The sequence below is a fragment of the Melanotaenia boesemani genome, chromosome 7 (genome assembly GCF_017639745.1).
Source record: "Melanotaenia boesemani isolate fMelBoe1 chromosome 7, fMelBoe1.pri, whole genome shotgun sequence".
In the NCBI taxonomy this organism is placed as follows: Eukaryota; Metazoa; Chordata; class Actinopteri; order Atheriniformes; family Melanotaeniidae; genus Melanotaenia; species Melanotaenia boesemani.
The window spans coordinates 15,980,735-16,005,035 of NC_055688.1; the positions used below are offsets into that span (position 1 = coordinate 15,980,735).

General features: G+C 37.0%; 1 protein-coding gene across 2 annotated transcripts in view; it reads left to right on the plus strand.

Moving 5' to 3' along the window:
• lingo2 (leucine rich repeat and Ig domain containing 2) overlaps positions 1-24,301 on the plus strand; it is a 245,248-nt gene that overhangs the window by 148,027 nt on the left and 72,920 nt on the right. For both annotated transcript variants that reach the window (XM_041990264.1, XM_041990265.1), the window contains exon 5: positions 74-157. The gene's annotated coding sequence lies outside the window, so the exon portion shown is untranslated. The remainder of the gene's footprint in view (positions 1-73; positions 158-24,301) is intronic.

Here is a 24,301-nt window from a genome sequence, read left to right on the forward strand (position 1 = left end):
CTCATTTTAGCTAATAAACCTACCCAGAATGTTTCTTTTTTATGTCTAATTCTTCCCTGTTTTCTACTTGTAGATAAAATACCAAACATAGAGACAACCGCAAAAGAAAAGAAAGACGGATAGACCATGGCTGAGAGGATGATTACTTCTTACAGTGGTAAGCAGCCGACATTTACGGCTCCTTAGCTGACTTGTGTAGTTACTGTACAATGGTGAATAAAGACCAGCACTCATACTACTTCACTTCTTCCAAACCAATTCATCTATAATGTTTTGCCTCTACTGCAATTTGTGCTACAACCAGATAGCTCCCTCTTTCATGAACATGATTTTGATCTTAGTTTGAAATGCACACACCTTCACATGTTTGACTTCTCTGGTACATGTGATGGTCTCACAGCATCACCTCTGATTTGTGATTAATTCTACCCAGAAAAGGTGGACTTCTGCATTGTGTGTGTCTTCTTTTGACTAGGCCTGTGGTTGTTCCTTGATTGTAGTTTTGTGTTAGTTTTGTGTAAGTTTGATCTTATGTGCATGTCAACCAAAAAATTAAAACCTGTGGACTACTTTTAACAAGACACTCATACAATACTGTTTGCCCCTAATTGATTTCTGACATATTGTCAAACTGGCATTGCACATGTCCAATAAGCACAAAGTTCACACCCTGAACCTTATCAATAAGTGATAATTATGTGCACGTTATTTGTACAGTATGAGCTGCTCTGCTTTTATTTCAAGTGCAAATGCAAATTCAGAATGTGCTGTAGTATTATTAAACCAAGTTTGGAGTATTTAACATTTACAAAAAACAACTGAGCCAGCTGGGAATCCATGCTTCCAGCTGGGGTTTTGTGTTTACTCAAATCTTTCCCTAGACCTACCCTATAAGACTGTTTGTATTTAGCTTTAGCTCAAACTGCAGTTTCAGTGGCAGGGCTTTTATGTGCAAATATTTCAGAGCCCTCACATGCACCTATTTCAGGAGGAGGAAGAATTTTGCCATCCATTTAAACAAGTAAAAGAAAACTCTCTGTATTCTCTGTTAGTTCAGAGAAACATTATGTTACTATCAACCATTTCATACTTGAACTTAAGTTTATGTTTGATTCTTATTTATCCACTTTAGCTTTTTTTTTTGTATTTCTATAACTGACCTTACTGTCATCATTTAGGTCAGTTATAAATTAGAGTCCTAGAGTTATTGATTAGAGTCCTCAAATCCTGTTTATTTATTTATTTTTAATACAGAAGTATCCTGTTGTGTCCTAGTTCAGTGTAATGAAATTCATTTTAAAGACGTTGTTGGACTCCAGTTTTATCAGGCACATCTTTTAGCTTTGCGACTGTGAACCAGATTATGTCTTTCAGCTTTGATAGCTTTATGCTTCATGTCACCATAGTCTTGTTGAGTCAGATTCCCCTGCTGCAGCCTCTCCGATCATTAAACCTTAAATTATTGCTAAATAATGTCTTTATTTCATCAATGTAACCAAGACAAGCAGGCCAAAACAGCAGGTGTGTGTGGCGTCTGAGAAAAAAAAAGGCTTTTATTTTTTTGTCATCCTGAATCTCCAGCCACACAGAGAGCATCCTCTAAATTTAAAATGAGTCCATGAACTCTTCACAGCTTCTAAAGAAAGCACCTATGATTTGTAAATAATTCACAATGATGGATTGCAGGTGCTGTGCATTTCTTCCTTGAGTTGTGTTTCTAAAGGAATTGGAAGGGTTTCTGTGGATTGTTATGTGCTTGTGTATCACATCATCTACATATATATGGCCTTGAAGATGCGCAGGTATTTAGCAACATGTACAGCCTCCCTTATGTATTATATCTTCATATTAAGGAAATATAATTAAGATAGGAGTGAACAGCATATGATTGTTTTAAACCAAGCAATATTTCTTTAGGTGTAAACTTAATTCAGTATGTATAAAACATGCCTGTTCTTTTATGAGCAAGCATGACCCTGTGAATTCAAGTGAAATGTGTTACCTCATTAATTCAGCTTTTTAATGCCTCTTCAAATATTAAGGGATGAAGTGGTCAAAGGAAGGAAGCCATTACAGATACATATTTGACCCCAATGAGACATCACTGCGACAAAGGTGTTTGTGCCTGATAATTCTAAGGCTTGGTCTTAAAAAAAAAAGATCCCTATGAGTGGATTTGTTTTTGAAGTCTGAAAATTGCATGTGCCCTTTTATTTCTTTCTTCATATTGCAAATTAGCACATACTAGCTATAGAAGACCTGCATGCTGCAATGCAGGCATTTAGCTGGACAATATACTCTGATTGTGGATATAGATGCAAATCACTGCAAAAAAAGGGTAGTGATTGCTATCGTTATATATGTAACATATGATCTATTTAAATTATTCTTGGGGACAGCTACACAGCTGTGTGGCGCAGATCAGTGCATCTACTTCAGGTGTGTTTGCTTTGCCAGATATAATGAATACAGATCCATCATCTTTGATGCCTTTTCTAGCATTAAAGAAACAAACAGACCATCCAGACATGAGTTTTCATTTACAAGTCAAACTTTGTCTGCCCGCCTTTGTCAGATTTTAGGTTACAAATGTACATTTATTTGTGCACATGAACACAGACATCTCTGATATGCACTCAAACGTGTGTTTGCATGCCCAAATTTAAGAGTAGGCAGCAAGGCTGTGTAGAAAATGGGCCTGCATCTCTGTCTGAGGGAGAGAAAGATAAAGAAAAGCAACCGAGGTGATGGTGTGTTAAGAGATGGGAGTGTGCAGACAGATAGTGTCATTCCCTCAATATCACCATTAAATCTTAATCTCCTGCCCCTCATGGGAGGAGCCAGCCAAGCATGAGATTGTGGTTTGAATCTAAATCAAGAAGTCCTATTCCCTTAGTGCTTTATTGAGACGCAATTTGATGTGTCTGTTTCCAACTTTGCATATGTCTGGATGCACCGGCTGATCATCCAGCTGTTGTTTGTGTTAATGCCGTGTTAAATACAATTTCCGCATAAACTGCAACATTTCTAATCAATTACAGAGGAGGAGAAAACAAAACTCCAAAGCAGTGCAGTAAAGTTATCATCCTTTGGTGGAAATTGCAGCAGGTTACATCATGGAGGCTGAGTTTTTGTTGTAAGCAATCCCACCAGCTACAGCCACACTTGTAATTACATGTTAAGAACTCCAAATTTGAGAGCAGGATTCTTTGTTTCCAGACCTAAAAAAATGTACTGTTTTGCCTCAAATCTTGCTCATATACTCAAAAAGTCTCTAGTTGTATGCAAATATACTGTGCTGCACTTCTTCTGAGTGTTTTTCTGCATTCAGATTCACTCGTTTGTACAGACGTCCTGCTCTTGTGTTTAAGCCCTTCTCTTTGCACTTGTAAAACGTCTGCTGTCGGATTTTTCTCTTTTTCTTCCCAGATTGTCGTGAAATGAATTGAACATTTTCCCACCTAACAGAATGACAAACATGGCTTTATGACATTGGATTGTGATGTTTGGACTTTTTTTTCCTTTTCTTTTTTTTTTGTCAGGACAATCAGGTAATTGGGTTTAACAGAAGCAATCCAAACCAGTGAACTTCATACTTCATATCACCATAATGTTCCTATCTGGAAGCTAATCTACAGTTTACAGCTCTTCATGGTCACTAATGACTTGATGGTTGGATTTGACTTGAAGCAGTAAACTCTCCAAAATGGCTCTCAACAGCATTAAATATTCTACAGGATTCATAGTGTAGTGATGCTGCAGTAATGTTCCTGTTAATGTTTACCTGTTCAAATGTTCTTACCGGATTGACTAGCTGTGATGCATTGAATGTGTGCTGTGTGTGCGAGCATTGAGCGAGTAGGCTGAGGGTCAGGCAGATGTTTCTAGTGTCTAGTTTTTTTGTTGCTGCTGTTTGGCGTAATTATGGCTGACAGTAACACATTTGGTTTAATAAAGCAACTGCTTTATAAACAGAATAACTCTTCTTCCACTCTTTCAACATGTCTTGCAGGGCATTATAATATATTACAAGTAATTGGTGTCAAAACTTGGTTAAAAAAACAATAATAGTTTATATTTTTGAATATCAGGTGTAATCAACATGGTCTCGAATCACAAATTAAATTAAACTTTGATGTATGTTTATATGACCTATTTCTGCTCCACATTTTACAAACCCATAAAAACTATGAGCATCTAAACATAAATGCAAGTGATAAAATAAGAGCATCATTAATTGGAGTGAAATGGATTTCGCTGTTTATAATAATCATATTAAAAAATGACAGGCGGGCAATGTGCTAAAGTGCTAACAAATTAGGACAGAAGAGACAATAAATGCATTTTAATATCATTTGCTAGTATGTATGAAAACTATATTTGGAGAAGCAGAAGCTGATATAGTGTATGACAGTTTTTTTTTTTTTTTTTAAGGATTTTTAAATTATTATATGATTAACATTGCCTAATAAAATAGTACAGAAATAAATAAAAACATAATTATTGCACATGGAAATCTGTATTATTAAATATAGATCTAAGCAAATATAATTTTTTGATTTTTGATAATAGCAAAAAAACACTACTAGCATACAGCATTAAACCAACAGCTTTAATGAATTATTTGTAAACATTGGACTAAAGCTGGCAAGAGAAAACGATGAAAGTGGTGTGCCTGATGATAATGAAGAAACAAAACCATAAATATGTGCAGATATCATTTCAAACTGGTACATTTCCAAGCCAAATGAAAATAGCAAAGATCATACTGCTCTTCAGAACAAGAGACACCAATTCGTCAATTCCAGGTTGGTTTCTTTGCCTTTGCAGTTGTCTAAAATGCTTGAAAAAGTATTTGTTAAAGATATTGGACATATTTAGTGAAAAACATAATATTTTAGCAGCTTGTCAGTATGGATTAAGAAATAATAGATCAGCATGACATTAATGCGTTTAATAGAGGAAATAACTAATTGTATTGATCAGAAACTATTTGCGGTAGGAGCAATTACTGACCTCAACAAAGCTCTTGCCACCATTGATCATGACATATTGATTAATAAATTTGAGCAGTATGGGATGAGAGGGCTTCTGCTGAAATACATATAGAGCTGCTTAACAAAGAGGAAACTTTGCGATGATTGGTGAACACAACACAAATAAATTACAATTTCTTTAAATTAATGCAAAATGATATGTTATCTGCTGAGCCCAGTTTGTATTTTGATTATAGCTAAAGCAAAAACCCAGTATATATTCACAGGAACGGACTCTGTTGCTGATGTTACCACCTAGAAAAAAAATAAGATTTATATATTTAAATGTTGTTTTTTTGTTTTCACACTCCAAAACATGTGTACATTTTCCTAGCATCAATTGGCCATGGTATTATTACGTCTGGCTGCTCACTTTGAGATATGAAAGTGAAAAATAATCCTTATGAATAAGGTAGGCACTGTCAGCCCTGTCACTAATGGAAAGCCTTATTGCTGTTTCAAAGGAGGAACACAGAAAGGAGACTGGTTTGGAGACGATAGCCTGGGTAGTGCAGATACAGGAAAGGGATAAAGCAGCAACTATTTGCAATTCATTTGGTTATACCTCGTTCAGATTTATTATGAAGTTGATTGTTTTTTTCATGCAGCTCCATCCTTGTAGCTGGAAGGCAAATTCTCCGCCTTTGATTCTTGGACAACTGCAATTTATTGAGGGGTATAGAGGTGATCATATGTGAAAGGAAAAAACTAAAATAAAAACATGAAAACATTTGAACTAATTTGAATCATGCTATTATTAGATATTAGAGTGATTACTGCAAAATGTCAGCAATTCTAATCCTGATTGCTCAATGGATTTTTTTCACACTGCAGTGAAATAAACAAGACGTGGATTTTATTCTTATTTTTTCTTTTCTTTTTGATGTGAGATGTGAATGGTGCATAATATAGCATTTATCTAATTTCTGCTGCTTACGTGAATTGCTATTCTTTGTGTAATACCTCATATCACCACCAAATAGAATGATTAATTATTACTGGCTTAACTTCTGATCAAATTACCAAATAGGCAAGCAAGGCAAAAGCATGGTACCCCGAGCCGGAAGGGGGCCTCTGGGGGGTGACCAAGTTTGAATCACTACAGAGCATTGACATTGTGGAGAGTTTGCACTGATATTGGTCGGCTGATGCAGAACTCCATCAAGGCGCTGCTTGCTCTTGCAGCAAGCTGTGTGTCTCATGTAAAGAAACAAGTAAGAGCAAGTCTATCAAACTGAAGAGAAGTTATCTTTTTGGCAGTGACAAAAGAAATAAGAACAAACAGGAAGAGCAAAACAGAGATCAAAACAGGGATCAGTAGTGCAGATAATACAGAAGCTAATTTAGCCCAGAGCAACTTAGTTTGTCCATGCTCCTGACCTGGGTGTCATAAGGATGAAAATAAAATACTTTTTCTTTAGTCATCAAAATAAAGCTGTGAAGCTTAACTGTCAAGCTAATAATACTATGTTATAGAATGAATAAGCAAGAAATCAGAATAATGTGCAACTAAAGAATGTGAATGGAAGTTACTCTATGTTTTTTAAATTGTATTTTCCATATATGTTTAGTAGGCTTTATGCTTCTGGAAACTGTGTTTATTAATTTTTATGCTGTATTTAAATGTAATCCTGTAGTCATAATGCAGGATTCAAAACAGTGATTAAGCTTCTATATTGGAACCATATTAAATAAGAGTAAATATTTATATTATTATAAACATAAGTAGTAGTGAATGCTACTCTAAAGAACACTCAAGGGGTTTCTGATTGTTTTAATGGCTGACCAGTCATTTATATTGTGAATAAAAAAAATAAATAAAATTACTTAAGCTATACAGTTTTCTAAGTTACTTGATTAGTTATGATGATCTTTATTTTCATTTTTTTTAAATCTCTTTTTTATAATTTTATCAGATTGCCATAATCAATGATCCCCAAGCTAATCTCACCAATGTCACTCATTTAATATGTGCAACCAGTATTATTAGTCTCTTTTAGATTTGTTGGAGAATGGATTTTTTCATTTTTTACAAGATGCTTGTCTTAATTTTTGATTTTGTAAACCTTCCATTGTCCTCTTACACTGTCCTCAAAACTATAGTATGAGCCCACTAGGGAGATGCCGGCGGTGATCAGAATTTTTGGCCTTCATTTAAGAATATTCACCCTTTTTGTTACTGTCAAGAATGATCAAGAGGAGGCGAGATTTAAACGTGACTGAGATTGCCCTCATCATGATCATGTCTTAACACTGCAGCCCCCACAACCCTAGCAGACATGCTGTCGCACTGTCATCCCTGGTGTTCTATTTAAACCAGAAGGGCCTCATTCAGGTCTTAAAAAAAAAAAAAAAAAAAACACACACACACAGGCGGAGGGATCTTAAATGTCAGTTCCAACATTACCAAAGCCATAATTAAGAATGAGCGGACAGAAGTTCATGTACTTTTGTGTCCTAATTAGATAGACTACAGTGTTTCATGTCACAAAACTCATGGGCTGAATTGCCAAAATGTCTGAGTTCAACATCCAAAGGCAACATAAAAAGTCTGGTTTGTATTTGTAGATGAATATTTCCATGGCTCCCATTGCCAGTATCACTATACTAACAGGAATAATAAATAATGCGTAGAATTCAAAAGCATTTATCCACATCGTGATCTACCAGACTGTAACTGTTTTTAGGCCTGTCATATGGCCAAGACAACAAAAATAGTATGTGGACCATTATCATTAAATTATGTTTGTAAACAGTATGTTGTACACAAAAATAAAGATGAATAGTAGAAATATATATATATATATATATATAAAACAATAATAATAATAATAAATAATAATAATTAAAAAATTTAATTCGATGCATATTTAACATTACATAAATTAGTTTATTCTTTCATATATAGATGGATGGATGGATGGATGGATGGATGGATGGATGGATAGATAGATATGCTACACCATATCAAAGTTCCCAGCACTTTACATTGTAAAGTCAAAATGTAGCACATAATTAATTTGCATTGTCTACATGACTGTTTTGAACTAGATTATTATTTTGTGTATAATAAATTAAATTAGGCATTGGCATTTTGTTGTGTATAATCTAAGGGGGTTGTGTTGTAATAGTCTGCAGGCTTTTATTAGTTTTCTTTTTTTTTTTGTACCTGTGTTCTACACTATAGTCTCTATGCTCATAGTGACATTTGAAAGACATATAAGGAGAAAAGAAGAATCCCTGCATAAATTAAAATTATATTTAGGTTGTAGATATTTCACATACCTTACTTTTATTGTTTTTATGAGCCTAATGTGGCTAATGTTCATTTCTGCGACTATCGAGGGGGCAACTGATACTTTAAGTTGTGAAACTTGCAAGTTACAAGTTATATATATATACACACACACAATTTGTGTGTTTGGACATTCAGCCAATTTTCCACCATGTTGCTAAGAACAGTGGTTACCAGACAATTTGTACAACATCTGTCAACAGTCCTAAATGAAAACCGATATAAATGAAGGGATTGTAGGTTTGTAAGGATATGGAAGGGTGTTCTAATCTTTACAGACAGAGGTAAATAAAAGAGGGGAAAAAATTGTGCTTATTAGATGCTCCTGTTTGCAGCTTTGTCCTCTCACAAAGCCCACAATTACTGTGGACTATAATAACAGAGTGGATTGTGGGAAGCAAGAAGATATGCTCCCTGTGGCTTTCCACCCTTTAAATTTGTCCAACGCCCCCGCTACTGTCTTCCACACAGGCAATGTAAGATTTCTGATTAAACTGTGAGCGGCTATCACAAACTCAACTGCAATGTTTAATTTATGTGCACTGTATTATTTATGGATTCTGTGATGTGTCTGTATACAGTTTTTGCAGGCCTGGGTCTCTGAAGTGGTCAGAGGACAAGAAAGGGAGAAATGTATAATGAAAAGAGTATTGAGTTTTTGTTTTCTAGTCTTATAAAGATTACCTTTGCTGAATTTTAGATAAAGTGCAAAAATAAGCTACATAAAACAGGCCATTTGTTTAGAAAGCAAAGTGAAAGAAAGTCCTCCCACCCTGACTTTTTTCTTTGTTTTTTTTCTTTTTTTACTTACTTTTAAGAAAAAAAGGTCATCCCTTTAGATCATTTTCAAAGGAGGTCGCCCGATAAAGCTGGAACCCATTAGTTTTGAGCCACATGTTTACAATTTAAAGACTCCCATCGGATATTCTGATACTGTGGTCTGGTCTGTAAAGCTGTATTTAGTGACTTTTCAACATGCGTCATGTGATATAGACTACAAACACATGCACACACAGTTAATATGTACGTTCTCCTGAGGCTTATCCTCTACACACTCAGTTATTTCAATACTGAAGCGATATTATGTTGTTTTAAAGGAATCCAGTAAATTTTAAATGAGGAAACTAGTTTTATCCTTATGGAAATAAAATGTCAACTCCAATCAGGTGTGGTTTTTCTTTTTTTTTCAAAGCTTTGTCTCAGAAGTTTGTTTCTTTTTGTCCGCAGCAGCAGATGATAATCAAGTCTGAGGTGGTAGATGGTTTAATAATCCTCATGAAAATACTGTCTACGTGCAACATAACCTTGTTTATGTTCCCTTCTTCAACCATTTATGTGCAGCAATGCAGCTCTAACCTGCTGAATATTATACACTAAGCTGAGCCCACTGAGGGATGGATCCTCGCCTCACAAATATGGCTTGGATCAGCAGGTGTGACTGCAAGGGATAGCCCAAGTTTGAAGAGGGAGAAATGCGGGGAAAATAAATATTTCATGGAACATTTTCTCACAACACAGTTGAAAGGGAGTGGGGATACAGATCAATAGTAGTAAGAGATCTAGCTATGCACAGATATTTGGTGAGAGGGTATTACAACTTCAAGTGGCAATGGAATTGGCTACATACTTGGGTTTTCTTCAAAAAGCATGGATAGAGAAGAAGCTTCTTATGCTAGCAGAAACTGGGGCAGCATTTTTTGTTGCACACAACATGTTAAGAGTCAAAAGTTTAGATGTTTTGCAACCAGATAATGTGCAGCCATTTCATAGGTGAATTGTCAATACACTTTTTAAATTAAATTATGATCACAGAAGTGATATATTTCACAGTTCCTCTGTCTGCATGTTGAGTCCCGTGTCTGCTTTATTATTGCTGTGTGAAGTGAAGGGGTTAATCGCAAAGCTAGCTGCAGCTTTGGTCTAGGAAGAATCATAAAAATCATCTCCCCAGTGTCCCCAGTGTACCAGCATGATGAAGACTCACTTAACCATCACAAAAATGTTACACTACAGCTCCTTGGTTCAGCTGGAATCGTGGCCTGAGCCCCTTTGCTACATGTCACCCCCTCTCTCTCAGACCCCTTTCCTGTCTCTCTACTGTACAATAAAGGCCACTAGAGCCTACAAACAAACAAATGGGCAAGGATCTGCATTTAGGGTGGTTTTTGAAGTAGACTAGTCAGACCTTTCAAATTTAATTAGTCAATTAGTCATGATGTCAACATGACATCATCAACAATGAAATGACTAAATACTTTATCTTCAAATGGAAATTTTAAAGGTATATGAGATGCTATTTGTATATTGTGTGTGTTTTATATACGGGTGATTTTTATTGTGCAGTAGGCACAAGACAGTGGGTCAGGGAGATGCTGGGATTGAACCTGGACTGGCATTCACGGAGTGGCGCCTATACTAGGTGAACTAAACACTGTGGCCACAGGCGTGTTCAGCAACAACAAAACCAATTATTTTCTTCGTCTTTCCATCTGATTTTTTTTCTCCTGAAGCAACATTTCTAAGGGTTTAGTAACCATTCTGTACTGGTCTGTCGCCTCCACTATCGGTAAAATACTGGAGAGATACTACTGCTAAACTTTCTACATTCTTTTTAGGTGTATAATTAAGTAGATTAAGCATTATAATGTTTTTGTTTTATAACCAAAGGTGGTTGTGTTAATATAGTACTTCAGCTTGGGAGGCAGAAGTGAAGTGATTGCTTCTGGGCCAAAGCCACTGCTAGGCTCAGGGTTAGCTCCCTTCTCTGTACTGTACTGTACTACACTGTAGTGAAGCAGACAAGGGACTCTGCTGGAACTAAAAGAGCAGTGTGGTATTTATTGCTAACGCTTGTAGCAAAACATTCACTTCTAAACAGGCGGTTTCCCACAGCTAACTTCCTCTAATATGATTTCCACCTGCTCAGACCTCCTGTGAGTCTCTTTTCCTCTCTATCACGACCAGTCCTTAAAGGGGCAACGCTGTTCTTTGCAATGATACTCCTCCAAACTAAAAGTCGACTTAAATTACCAGCTGTATTTGAGGCACCCACAAACTGACTACAAATGTAAATCAGGGATCTTCCAGTACTAAATTCTTCTACCTTGACTACAGATCCTGGACATGTATATGGATATATTTGTCTATAGAGACTTATGTTTTCCCAGCAAAAGAAAATAGGTTCCAACTATATCTCCTACTAAAGGTGCCTTGTGCTGGTGAATTTACTACAACCACCTGAAAACGCTGATACTGGCCAATAGAACAACTGCACTAAAACAAACAAGCCTATGTCATGCAGGAAATTAGACTGAAAGATTCATTATTGAACTCAACGAGCTAATGGCATTTTGACAAAGGTGACTGAAGGGTAGACAGTTGCCTGTGCAGGAGCACTGGACCGTCAACCTTCAGTATCCTATGGCTTCTGTCCAGCAAATTTACATGCACACAACAAGGTGAAAAAAGGCACTAGAGTACGTTCACTGGGGCTGTTCAGTATGAAACATAAAAGATATACTTAATACTGAAGAATACTGAACCATCTGGATCAGAGTGTATGTTCATGGTTTTTAAATATGTACATTCCTGACAGCTGATTGCACATACTGAAAAACATTAGATTTACTTTTTATATATTGCAATTTATAATCATGATTTTAATCCCCATATTCATTTTATTCCAGTCATAAATCCTTTCTGATTGGCCACACTATGAACAAATACCATTAATAAACGTTTAAAAAATAACTGTCTGTAGAAAGTGTTTACTACACTGGTCTTTTTTTTTTTAATATGAAGCATATGAATTGTAGTTATTATAGTATATTTTAGCATGTTATTTTGTATGTATATTTAAAACAGGTCCCTCCTGAAAATGCAGCCTCATGTATTAATGAGATTTATGTGTATAAATAAGGTGAAAAAACAAAACATAAGAAGTAGATGCAATCAAAGAAATTGGGGCTACAAAATTACCATGTTTACATTTTCCACAGTAGAAAATCAAAACCTCTGGAAGTGATGGTGACATCAGATCAATGTTAACATTGGGCCTACGGATTCTAATGGCCAACGATCTCAAAGATCCTCTGTACAAGGGTATGTAGAGTAGTTTTATCCACTTTCATGGTCTAATGAAGCTGAAGATACTAAGAGAGGGTGCTTTGATGCCACAAACTTGAATGTCCTCTGTGAACCACATGGAGATTTCATCAATGCTGTGACTGAGTTTGCGACACATTATATCAACATCTCTTTGCAGTAACAAACCCGAGATCACCAGTGATCTGAAAAGGCTGCTAAACAAAGCAAAAAAAAGCATTCAGGGAGGGAGAAATGGAGTTAATAAAGACTAGACAAAAACAACTCAAGATAAAGATTAAAAAAGGGGCACCACAGGAAAAAGTTTGAAAGTCAGTGGCTCAAGCTCACAACATAACAATGGACACTCGACCAGGGATGAGATTGAAGTTTTGTTTATTAATAATATGAAAAGAAAAGAATTAAAGAAAGAAAAAAAAAATAATCCAAAAAGGTGTTTTACCAACTTGTGGCGGCTGCTGCTGGATGGAGGAGAGAGAGTGCAAAAGAGATTGGGCAGAAGCCTTTATAGACTCAGTTTCTAGATCACAGATGTTTCTCATTCAGGTAATTTGACTAAGACTAGAAACAGGAAGCACCACAATAAAACAGGAAGTACATTTTAAGGTACCAGAAAAAATAATTGGATTTAACAGAATGTAACATTTAGCTCCAGCAGAACAACGTGAGGGATGTGTGATCATTAAGATCCCCGGCTTCAAGTTAAAGGGGGATGAGACGGATGGAGGACTGGACAGAGCTAATGAGCTGAACATGTTTTTCAATAGATTCAGTTCACACCCTGACTCCAGCCCAACAGACCACACACCCTCAATGGGCCCACAGCTTTCCTGTCAACACTCCCTGCAGCTGAGTCATGGATCCAAACACAGCCTCATCTCCCCTCACAGACCTCCTCTGCCTCCACCTCTAGCCTGCCTGCCTCATGCAATCAGGTGAAGAAACAACTGCACTAAACTGGAACAAGGTCCAGATGGTGTCAGCCCCAGGGTTCTGAAAACCTGCTCAGAACAACCACCTTGGACTCTTTAGCACCTTTTCAACACAGACTTGAGTCAGAAAACAGTTCCTGTGCTGTGGAAAATATCCTGCCTTGTTCCAGTACCACAAAAATCTCAACCCTCTGAACCAAACAATGCCCAAATATCTCACATCATATAAGTCATTTAGAGACTGTTATTGGTTTACCTCAATAAGCAAGTGAGCACCTTTCAGAGCCCATTACAGTTTGCATATCATGATGGGCTTTGAGTTGAAGACCCCAAAATCTACCTTCTTCAGAGAGCCCACTCTCATCAGACAGCCCTTTGCTGGATTATGTTCTTTTAATTCTCAAGTGCTTTTAGTACAATTCAGCTGCTCTTTTGTGAGAAGCTCCATAAATTTCAGGTGGATACCTCCACAATTACCTGGATTTATGACTACCTAACTAACAGACCACAGATCATGAGACTGAAAGGTTGTGTTGTCAGTTGTCAGTCCATTTGTGAAATGTTGCCGAAACAATGACTGACTTCAGGAAGAACATGGGTTAACAAAGCACTGTTTACATCCAGGGAGAAGAGGTGGAGGTAGTAGAAGAATACAAGTACCTTAGAGTTGAGCTTGACAGCAGACTAGACTGAAAATGCAACACTGAAACCTCCACAATTGAGGACCAAGAAGAATCCACTTCTTAAGGAAGATAAAATCATCAATGTCTGCACCAAGAAATTGTATATCTACTATAAGTCTGTTGTAGAAAGTGTAATCAGCTTTGCAGCCATCTGTTGTAGCAGCAGCATCAGAAACAGTGATTTAAAGAAACTGAACAAAAAAAACAAGATTCTGAAAAAAAAGTATTCTACATGGTTGTTTTTTTTTTTTGTATTTCATTCATTTGTACATTCGTTCATTCATTCATTTTGTCATCTATCAAGCTAAAAGATGCAGACGCTTAAAATTCTGATCGCTTTGAAGTGACTTATCCTCCGAAACAAAAATAAATAAAATAACTGAATTTCTAAGAAAGGAAATGGTATAAAAACACCCATTTTGGGTATGATGGACTTGGTCCTCATCAATTGGCAGTGATATATATGATGCAGAAGGCACATAAGACTGCATTTTATGTGTCCATTTGGGAGTCTGAATGGCCTTGAGTGATAGGCTTTGTGGGGGAGTTATTTTAATGCATGACTGAAGGTGAACCTGACCTCCCATGTGGACTGCAAAGACAGTAAAACTCCTTCCTGTGTAGCACAAGCACACACTGCGGGTTCAGTGGCTATGAGGGGTCATTAACCCAAGGAGATGAGTTAGGAACAATGCCACGCCATTATCAATTCACTGGTGCAAGTGATTATGACTTGCTCATACCATAAAATTTGTACAGTCCACTTGTTTTAAAGCATATTTACATAGTTCATCTGCAGGGTGCCTGCTCTGAATACATATTCTTGAATCAGAACTCCAAGAGACAGTCCAAGAGAATTGCCTACCATGAAAGGCATGTACCAGCTGTATTTTGTTTGGTGTTAATAGAAATACAGACAGACAAGGCAACAGTACTTCGAATGATGCGTCTTAAATGTAAAAAAAAAAAAAAAAAAAAAAAAAAATGAAACAGAGGAACCTTCCTAAAAGTAAACAAGACCGAATGTGACATTTAGAAACTAGAAAGTAAACAAGAAAAGGCAAAGAATGCAGAAGGGTGTAAAAAATTGGCTGTTTGTCAGCTTGGATAAGGTCACTATCTAACTTTTAAACAGCATGGTAATTGACTGCATTTGGGGTGTCAGATGAAAAAGTACAGAATAATAACAACATTTCATACTTATTACCCTATTTCTGAATAACCGATCATGAGTGCGATTATAACTAAGACAACAAAGCATGGATACAGAGGACGGTGTCAAAGGGCCTACTAACTCTTCTAAGACACTTCTTTGAGGACTTTGTGAACACAATGTTTGGTGTGAAGGACATTAAATAGACATGAACTTTATTTTGATTTTAGTGTAAAAAAAAAAAAATAAATAACGTCGGTCACAGGTATTATCTGTAGACTAGAAGATAAATAGATTGCACAAGCATCCAAAGTTGAACACACATCTTAATTAACAGTTACCTTACCCCACAGACAAGTCTCTGCAGAGTTTTCATTGCCAAATAATGTACACTATATGTGCAGCTTAAGCTTTGATGTGGTGTATGATAATCCTTTGTGACTGATCAAAGTAGATTAGTTTTGAAACATGTAACTTTTCTATTTTACTTTTCTTTATTTTTCAATCACATGTAATTTTGTTTCACTTAGTAAAAATTGATTGATTTTTGGCATGCCATAAGCATATACGTTTCAGAGTTCATGCAGTAAACTCACGGCTTACTTTAAAATCAAATTATAATCACATGATAAACTGACTGTCAATTACGTTATTATCAGAGTTCATGAGGAGATTCAGATTGTTAACTATATACACATATATCATACATAGCATGCATTTATTTATTTGTTTTTTTCATGCATTTACTCAAGCAAAGCTAACGTAATTTAAGCTGTTTGTCATGGCAATATGCTTAGTGTCGTTGAGATCCAGCTTAACATTCGAACTGTGGTTTAGTGCATAAACTAAGTGGTTTACAAACCATAGGTAATCAGAGATTATTAGCAGTCCACATGGGAGATTATCCCCGTATTTAAGTTACTTTATTACACTGTCAGGATACAGTCAATGTAGAATATATATATATATATATATATATATATATATATATATATATATATATATATATATATATATATAAATTGCATTTTAAAATAAAATATGGTTTTAAGCTCAGTTTTCAGTAATAGTGATGGCTGTGGGGTTAAAACTGTTCAGGATTCATGTGGTGTGAAATTTTATGGATCAATATCTATGGATCGATATCTAAAAGACAAAAATAATTAAACGCAGTAAAAGAGCTTCTTGATTTTCAAACATACTTAGAGAGTATCAGAAGACAACAGGTGCCTCTTGCAGTGTCAATAGGTTTTTGAGTGTTTGTGTTTTTGTTGTCCTCTTTACTCTATCACAAAAGAAAAAAAAAATACATTGCTCCTTCAGTCCCACTGTTGTGATTGTGTTGTCAATCTTGATACAATGCAGCCGTCAAGCTGAGTTTCTATTTAATACTTTCATTTGGTGAACCGTCCCTGACTGCACCCTATCCGCAAGGGGTAAAAATGTGGCAGAGGGTGGAGTTATGCAAAAGTGGGGGTGGAGTTACACTTTAATCTATATGAGAAATTTGCAATTAAAATGATGACATTAAACAGATATTTTTCATTTTATTGATTATTTTATTGTTTATTTTATTATTACATTATATTATTATTATTATTATTATTATTATTATTATTATTATTAATAATTTTTTTTTTTTATGAAGGATGAAGGAAATTTCAATGAGACACTCTCACACTTTGAGTTTTAGTTCTCAGAGGTTAGGTGGATGGATTTAGGTGGAGTCTTTTCAGATCTTCTACCTACCTTGAGGAGTGTTTTTCTGGAAGAAGTCTGTTTTGTTTTTTCTTTCTTTAGGAACTTCTCCAGATTTGTAATCCTGTCCATCAGGATGTCTTTAAAACGTTCTTCTTCTGCTTCTTCCTCTGCGAGCGTCTCTGTCAGCGTGGATATCGTTTCCAGAAGGGAGGACTTCTCCTTTTCCCACTTCTGCCTCTGCTTCTCAAGATGTCCTTGTTTCTCCATCACAGCTGTTTTCATGATGGATTTAGCTTTGTTCTGCTCAGCAAGGAGATCACATTCCTCCTGCTTCCACCGCTGCTGCTGGTCTTTAATGTCCTGCTGGACTCTCTCTAGTGAAGCTTTCAGCTCTGCTGTTTCTTCCACTTGCAGGGCCAAGCAGGCCTCAGCTCTGGTTGCCGTGGTCCTCTCAGCTCGGAGAGCTGCTTCCAGCTGACTGACTCTACCAGAGATGTCTGCGTGGTGCTGGTTTTGTTTCCGTATTTCGGCATACAGAACAGCCGTGTCCTTCTCAGATGCAGATTTTTGGAGGCTCATCTGCTCTCTCAGCTTCTCCAGCTCCGTCAGCAGAGCACTGTTAGCGTCTCTCTGTGAGTCTTGAAGCTGAACTCGAGCTTGAGTCAGCTTCGTCTGGACCTGGGTTGCTTCCTCCTGTAGCTGAGCTAAGGAACTCTCAGCTACGTCTCTTCTTATCTGCTCTTCTACAGTGGCTTTTTTTAGGTTTTGCCTCTTCTTGGAAGCCACTAATTGCTTGATGTTGTTCAGGTCAACCAGACTAGACAGCCTCTTCATCTGAATCAGTAGCTCCTTATTCTGTTGTTCAAGTGCTGAGATCTGCTGGTCCTGAGAATCCAAAGTTTGATGGAACTGCTTCTCTGGGATGATGAGTAAATTCTGGGTGGGGTTAACTCTGATTGGGTCAGCAGACTGCTCTGTAGCTGAGTTGAAGAGCAGAGCTTTTAGACCTGGATGTGGGACTGCAGCAGACTGTTCATGTGGGGCATGTTCATGTCCAGGTTCAGGTTCATGTTTCCTCAGTGGAGGGAGTGGAGCCAGCATTGCAGATAGCGGGGCTGCTGCAGGCTTTGCTTTCTGGATTTCAGATGAAAGTTTGGCAGCATTTTCATATAAATCTACAGATGTGTCTTTAGGATTGTTGGTGGCCTCTGATGGCTCTACATCTGCTGTTGTGGCAGGAACCACAGGTCCAACAAGGAGCCCGACTGATGTTTCTGTCAGTGGCGTTGATGGTCTTGAGATCTCCGGGCTCTCTGATATTTTCTCCATGTCTGGAATTACAGATTCTGACGGAATTTGAGCCGACATGGCACACCCATAATCAGGCTGAGATGAAGATGTTACAGCAGGCATTTTCTGGGTTTCTGAAGAAATTTCTGCAGCACATTTAGATGAAGGCTCACCTGAGGTATCCAGAATCACAGATTTAGCAGGAAGCTGATCTGACATTACAGATGCAGCTGTCTGCTGTGAAGGGGCTGGTACAGGCTCTCCAGTGTGTTCTTGTTCTGTTTCCTTCACAGATTCACACTGAAGCCTCCAGCTAGGTTCAAAACGTGAAAGTTTCATCACTTTCAAACAAGGCAGTTTCTTAATTTGAGCCTCGGCTGCTGGAATTTCATCGGGCATGTCACATCCAGGATTAGGGTGAGACAGGGAATCTGCAGCCTCTATTTTCTGGCTTTCTGCAGAACTTTCTGCCATATTTTCGGGTAAATCCTCGGCTGAGGTGTCTTCCAGTCTGACGAAGCGCTGGATAGCCCAAGAAGACCCTGTCTTTGTGACTCTAAAAGTCGGTCTTAACATCTTACGTTTCTCACATACCTCCATACTCTGCTGAAACAGGGATGTTTCCATCTCTGCTTCCTGGCTTTCTGCCGACCTTTCTGCCGTATCTTCAGATAAATCCTTATCTGATTGGAGTTCAGGCTTGTTGGAGGTCTCTGATGGCTCTACATCTGTTGCTGAGGCAGGAACCACAGGTTCAACAGGGAGTCCAACATGGGTTTGTACTCTTGGAGATTGCATCTCTGGTTCTTTCTCATCCTTTGATTCATGGTGAATCTTCCAGCTAGGTTCCATACATGAAAGCTTCTTGGCTTTCATACGACGTCTTCTCTGATTTTGTGGCTTTACTGCTGAAATTTTAGCTGACATTTCATACCCAGGATCAGGCTGAGATGAAGATGTGACAGCCTCAATTTTCTGGGTTTCCACAGAAATTTCTGCAGCAGGTTCAGATGAAGGCTCATCTGAGGTGTCCGGAATCGCAAATTTAGCAGGAAGCTGATCTGAAATTACGTCGCAGAACACTGTTGGCTGTGAAGGGGCTGGTGAAGGCTCGCCACCGTGTTTTTGGTCCGTTTTCTTCACAGAATCACGTTGAATCCTCCAGCTAGGTTCAAAACGTGGAAGTGTCATGACTTTCAAACAAGGCAGTTTCTCAATTTGAGCTGCTGGAGTTTCAGCTGTGACTGTAAAAGTCGGTCTCACCTTCTCAGCTTTCTCACGCATCTCCATAGTTTGGTTTTTATCATGTTCAGGCTGATCCTTATCACTGAACAAATAGCTAGAGACACACTCATCATAATCCAGGAAATTATCATAGTGACCTTGGTCGGTTGGACTATTATCCAAGAAATCATCTTGGTCCGATGGAATATAATCCTGGAAATCATCGTGATCTTGGTCCGATGGAATATAATCCTGGAAATCATCGTGATCTTGGTCCATTGGTTCATCAAATGCAGGCCAGAAAGATGAATATTTGCCTTTCTTAGTGAGTGTGCTGTAAGTCTGAGATCTTCTTGCCATTGTGAAAATATGTATTTCTACTCTTATTTTCCAATGTGTGTTACTCTGACGTTACGACTGATTCGTGCTGCGCTCTCGAATGAGGGGACTGAACACTGAGATCGTTTCTCTAGCTCTGAAGTCTGAAAAATATTGACTGGGTATATAATAATAGATTTTTCATAATGATGTCACAAGGACATCAACGCATCAAAGCAGGAACTTAGGCTCCGCCCTCTACATGATGTCACCATAGAATTGTAGACCTGATTGGTGTTGCCTAGCAACAGCAGTAACATGCCCTGGGCCCACATGCAGCCAAAGGGGTGTTCCTCTTCTGCTTATTATTCCGTTTCCATCTCTTTTTCTTTAATAATTTTTAATAATTACACACATGGACAAAAGTGTCTGTACCCTTTCGTTAATGAAAGAAAAACTCACAATGGTCACAGAAATAACTTGAATCTGACAAAAATAATAAAAAATCAAAATTCTATGAAATTTAACCAATTAAAGTCAGACATTGCTTTTCAACCATGTTTCAACATGTTGTGTAATAAAAACATAAGTTTATCAGTCAAGGTTATAGTGAAACATAGATTCATTCTGACATCATATAAAAGCCAAATGTCCTTAATTTGTAAGTTTATTTGTTCTATTTATGTTATTTAAATATTGGAATGTTTTAATCCTTGATTGAGCACATTGGCGATCAATAAAGATACACGTGTTCATTAAATGTCAGTTTTGAAGCATTTCAAGAGTATTAGAGTAACGACAGTCAACTATAATTGTTTCATGTTTGATTCCAGATGAATTACGTTCTCTTAAGGGTGTGATGGTGTATGAAAAGTGTGTTTTGCTGCTCAATTTAAGAAGGCCTGTTAAATCTGAGAAATATAATGATTATGATAATAATAGGCTGAATAATAATTATCTTTAGTATTAAACAGACAACCACATCTACTTTTGACTGAAACATTGATATTTTTTTCCATTCCATTCCATTTTTCCACCCATTTTCCATTTCATCTTGGAAAACACTGGGAGCCATAAAGCCCTTCTGACATTTAAAATTAAATAACACCGCATATAATGTTTTTTAGCGGTGATTGCAGATTGTAAATACTCTTAATTTATCATGTGAGCTTCTTTGAACTCTCTTAAACTGGGGAAGTGAGACAGGTACCTTTTAGTAAATCTCTGGCAAGCACGGTCAGCTCGAATGCCAACACCTCCTCCAAGGTGTGCGTAGAACAGAGATATTTATTATGGATAACAGAGTAAAAATATAAATGAAATAACTAGCACACCTGAGTAATTCCTTGATTCCTTCCCATTAAATTGACATACACCAGTAAGCTGAGCTGCTGCCGTCAATCATTTATGCCCGTGCATCCCGACCCGCCCACTCTCTGCCCCCTGATCCCTCCACACCTCCCACACCAACCTTTGCAGTTTCTGACCTTCTTTAAAAACTAAGTTTGCTATGTTGCTACTGAAGGATATGCAGCTGTGATGGCAGGCATCAAAACTCTCTATGGTGCCTATATACTTAAAGTTGTCCTTTTTAGTTATTTTTTTTTAATAATGTTAACTTTTTCCTACTCCCCTGGGTGGAGGTGTAGACCTGGAATCTTGTCTTATCTATTGTATGTTAAAGCTCTTTTTTTCTCAAAGATTTTCTTATTGTTGTGCTCTGAATGGTAATGCATCTTGCAGTTTGTAGGCATTATCATATTAAGGTGACAAATGACAAGTAATGGTTAACATTAACTCTCTATCACCACCTCCCCCATCCGCCCACCCCTATTGCAAATTATAAATGGCCGCATTAGGCATGAACACTAAACAGAATTAGCAAGCTTGAGTAACTTCAAACTCCAAGAAGCATTCATGACACATCACTGTGAGTGCCTGTCATGAAAGATCTTGCTCAGATCAGTGGGTTTGGCTGTTTGGTTGCCTAACAGATGGCTGATGTAAGCTAAGCATCTTGAGGCTATTAAAGAAGAAGAAGAAGAAAAAAAAGAAACTCACATACCATGAACTAGGAATATTTTCCGACGACTGCCCCAGAGAGCCCAGACTTGTATGTAGCTCCATTATATGCAAGTGGTCAAAATAGTAACATTTGGTAAACAGTGAGACATCTACAGTATTTTTAATAACATTCACCAATTTATGCTGCATTTTATCATTGCAAGATTTAAAGTTCTAATCCAGGTTTTTGGAGAACATATATATATATATATATATATATATATATATATATATATATATATATATATATATATAATACTGAATTGCAAACCAACCACAATTACAAGTGGAGCCAAGACAGAAATACCTCCAACTGCAGGTCCAAAAATGGCCACTGAAGACTGATTATAAAACTAGATTTGACTATCCAATAAATAATATGCTCACACCCTGCTATAAAAAAGAAAAAAAAAAAAAAAAGAAAAGAAACTGTTTAAATGAGCAAAGTAAACTTTCAATTTGATTTAGGTTTGATTTAGCAGCCTAATACTGTCCCAGCTGGAAATAGCTCACCCACCCTTTTATATTGCTTTGCTTACTCACATACAGGTATACTGAGTGAGCTCATTCAATAGTTTACATACCAAGCCATACATCTTTTTTTTATCACTTACTACAAAAACTATAAAATCAAGACAAACTCAAAAGACTAAGTTTGTCACATCTCACCAAAATAATGAAGGAAGAATAGAGGAAGTAACTGAGGTGTTCACTCTGGAGAAAGTGTGAATGAAAGAAAGGCTGCCCCATTCTGACACCAAAGCAGTAAATGAAAGAAATAAAACCTTTTTACTGACTGAGTCAGAGTGGTTACATTATAAAGTACAAATGAATATTCTGCACACCTCCACAAAACCCTGCGGTGAAGTACTACATCAGCTCATGTAAAGGTCCCTGTTGTGCCAAGTCTGTATGTGTGTGCAGCTCAGTTTCATCTCATCAGACGGACACGTGCACACAGAGCAGGAAGAAAGTAGCCAAACAACCTTCACTTTCTGTAATGTTTTTGGCTGTTGACTACACACCACTACATTCTCCCAGACACAGCAGATTAAGAATAATATCTTATTAAAGCTCATTAAATATATAAATTGATAATATTGTAGTTCATATTATGCTATTAAAATCATAGTAATCATGATCTGTAATAACAAATACCAATAAATTGAAATAATATAGTTTGTATTAATAGAAAATATAATGTATTTTCATTAAACAACAGAGTAAGAAAATGTCAGGCAACTAAACATGCATTTTTTTGTACAATTTCTTTTCACCAGCAGTTGTTTTACTACTGTCGACCACTGGCTGTCAATCATTCAACTGCATTAGTGGAAAAAAAGAAAAAAAACATTTTTATAATTTTCATACAGTTTTGTAAATGTAAAAAAAGACAATTACAAAGGCTAAACAGCCATGATCACAATGACAGTCAAAATTCTTGATGGTAATGTTCACATGATAAATTTAAGGCCTCAAAAGACCACAAACCAATGGGTGACATCATAGTGTCTATTTTTTATCTTTTATGTACAGCTAAAACCCTTTTTGTATTCACCAGCAATACTAACAACATGACCATGCAAGGTTTGTGGAGCTGGTAGAGTTGGAGTTGCTAAGTGTTTTATACACACACTGATTATGGTAGTTCTACTTACTGTTTTGTGATGAGGTGCTAAAATCAAAGATTTTCATATGAATTGAGCTAAGAGATATTCATTGTGTTGCAAATCAACTGTACACATCTCACAGCAGGACTTTAGCTGTTGATGCCCAGAGGAAATCATACTTTGCTAATGTGAAAACTGAAATTTTCTTCTATCTATAATTGCACTAATGAGATTATGTAGACCCTGGAGGTTTTGTGGAGCCACCGTATTTACAGATTGTGTAAGTCTTAACACCACTAGCTTTCTGTTTTAATACCGAGTAACCAAATCTGCGTGCTTCCACTTTGGAAAACAAGATGCATGAAATGAGCAAATCTGAGTTTTTATGGAATACTTAAAAAAAAAAAGAGGTGGGGAAAGTACACCAGTTTCTTATAAATTTAAATTAAATAATTCTATGCTGTATCATGTCTCTTCCTTTCTTCATTTAAGCCCTCCATGGAACATTGTAGCTGGTGAGATTTGTTTTTATGTGACATGGGCATAATAAAGACAGATAATGTTGATGGTAAGGCAATGCGCTTTACTGACATTCACTTAATTGATACAGGAGGGGCTGACAGGCAATTACACTGGATGAAAAGTCATAACAAAACAAATACAAAGAGGATTTTAAGATAGGCACCCCAGTGTCCTGGGAATTCTAACAGGCAAGCAGTACTGAATGGAGATGGAGGGCTTCCAGCATGCGTTAACATCCAACCTGATGATTAATATCTTGATAATGCAGCCCGCTTGCTCCTCGCTCAGATATTGTGCTGACAGCAGGAAGATGTGTGTGCCAGTTAAAGTAGTTTGAACGAATTTGGTGACAAAGCAATATTTTATTTT